We start from the raw sequence: 2911 nt of genomic DNA on the forward strand, positions 1-2911 counted from the left end.
GCGTCAGGCTCTCCTCCAGGCGCTTCTGTGTCCTCCATGTCCCCCCGATGTCAGGCTCTCCTCCAGGGGCTTCTGCGTCCTCCATGTCCCCCCGATGTCAGGCTCTCCTCCAGGGGCTTCTGTGTCCTCCATGTCCCCCCGATGTCAGGCTAGCGCCGCATTACACCACCCTACCACCCGCGGGATGCGTTAATTTACCTCTATTTGTCTCCGTCATTTAAAAGACTGGCAGGCGCTTCAGTAAAAGGCAATGAGGCAAAGTTTGATTTGATTTGATTTGATATCTTTATTTCGAACATGTAAAAACAAACAATATAAAACAAAAACAAAGAATTGAGCAATGAAATAAAAAAAAAAAGAAAACGAAAAAAAATTAAATAACTCAATTTACGTGTTCGAAAAAGGAGTAGGAAGAAGTATACACTTATTTAATCATATCCCTTTTCCACTACTCAAATGAATGTACTAATTTAAAACCATACAAAACAAATATATATGCAAACAAAAAATAATGAAAACATGAAAGAAATCAAATAAAAATGTAAACACCCGTGAATGTCAAATCCCTTCCTCATACCTGTACCTCGTGAACATCATTTCTTTATAATTCAGTTTTTCATGTTTGGACATTGCTTTTGCACCACATTCAAGTTCAGAACGACATGTGTATGGGTGTGTGCACGTGTGTGTGTGTGTGCGTGCGTGTGTGTGTGTGTGTGTGTGTGTGTGTGTGTGTGTGTGTGTGTGTGTGTGTGTGTGTGTGTGTGTGTGTGTGTGTGCGCGCGTGCGTGCCGTAAACACCAGAAACACAATACCCCTCCCAGCTTTGTGTCGGGGGGCAGCAGAGGGCAGAGACACAGGGAGACATTAGCCACACAGCTGACAATAAAGTCCATGTTTCACGACACATTATCCCACTGTGTCCGTGTGAATGCAATCTGCCCCGCATCTGATGGCAGAGCGTCCGCGGGTATTACACTCCGGAGCGCTGAAGGACGGCCTGGCTCTGCTTATTGCTCGGCGCCAGCGGGGTGTGAAATAAAATGTTTCATAAGCTGACAGTCATATTATTTGCCACTAACACCGGGCAAGCGTTTCCCTAAACGGCAGAGAGAGAGTGAATGGAGCCGTCGGCGTTGAGCGGCGATCGATGGATCTGAGAGCCTTGCTGTGGAGGAACTGATAATGAGCTGCAGGATTAGGACTGATATCGATTAAATATCCAGCGCGTCGTCCGGCTGAAACCTTGTTCAGGTCAGGGGTTGCTTGGTTCTGACGGCGAGAGAGATATATATATAGAGATATATATTATATATATATAATCTAAGGTAAACAGTCTTTGCAATAACATTTTCTTTGCTCATTGATCTAATAGTTCAATAACCTTTTTTATTGACATTTGTTTTATAACAAAAAAGTTAATAATCCAATTTTAGTTTGAAGGCAGTGATGTATCTTAGTACTTTTATTATTATTGTTTTATTAGGATCCCCTAAGAGTTTCTCTCTGATCTCTCCTCCTCTCTCCGGGGTCAAAAGCAGTACAGTATCATCAACAGCTGAGACAAACCAGCCTGCATGTACTGTAGACTACTAAACCCCTCATAATTGGGTCTGCATATACTGTGTAGACTACTAATACCTGCATCCCCTTCAATAGAGAGAGAGAGAGAGAGAGAGAGAGAGAGAGAGAGAGAGAGAGAGAGAGAGCGAGAGAGAGAGAGAGAGAGAGAGAGAGAGAGAGAGAGAGAGAGAGAGAGAGAGGAGAGAGAGAGAGAGAGATGAGAGAGAGAAGAGAGAGAGAGAGAGAGAGAGAGAGGAGAGAGAGAGAGAGAGATGAGAGAGAGAGAGAGAGAGAGGGAGAGGGAAGAGGGAGAGAGATGATAATGATGTGTGAATTGATGAAATAATCAGAAAGAAGGGCAGAAAAGAGGGAAGGCTCAAGAAAAGGACATGGAGAGAAACCCAAAACAAAAAAAAGATAAAAACAAGTAAAAAGCAGGAATCAGAAGAAAAAACATTGACCGGGGAACATAATTATAATTGGGTGACGTCTGTGTTTGCGACGTCTGTGATCTTCAAATGCAAACACCTGTACGCAGCCGTAATGTAAGAAGGACAGGTGCCACACACACACACACACACACACACACACACACACACACACACACACACACACACACACACACACACACACACACACACACACACACACACACACACACACACACACACACACACACACACACACACACACACACACACACACACACACACACACACACACACACACACACACACACACACACACACCACACACACACAGGTAAAGCCAATAGAGACTTTCCAGCCTACTGCACCGTTTCTCCTCATCACACAGTTATCGGCCAAAACAACAAAGAGAACATTAGTGGGTCTAAGCATCCATGAAACGGTGTGTGTGTCCTGCGTGCATGTGTGTGTGTGTGTGTGTGTGTTTGACCCTAGCCTGAGAACACGTTAATGTGCTGCTGACGAGATGATGCGTGTGTGTGTGTGTGTGTGTGTGTGTGTGTGTGTGTGTGTGTGTGTAGCGCCTATCACTCGGTCACGCTAAATCATTCATGGACCCCCTCGCTGGCCGCCTCTGACTGTACAAATTCCACCCATTATACACACACACCCACACACACACACACACACGCACGCACGCACACACACACACACACACACACACACACACACACACACACACACACACACACACACACACACACACACACACACACACACACACACACACACACACACACACACACACACACACACACACACACACCACACACACACACACACAAACATCTCCCCTGTTTAGCTTGTTCTGTCCTCCTCTCTCTCTCTCTCTCTCTCTCTCTCTCTCTCTCTTTCTCTCT

Source organism: Notolepis coatsorum, assembly GCF_963971535.1.
Source record: "Notolepis coatsorum genome assembly, chromosome: 15".
NCBI classification, from domain to species: domain Eukaryota; kingdom Metazoa; phylum Chordata; class Actinopteri; order Aulopiformes; family Paralepididae; genus Notolepis; species Notolepis coatsorum.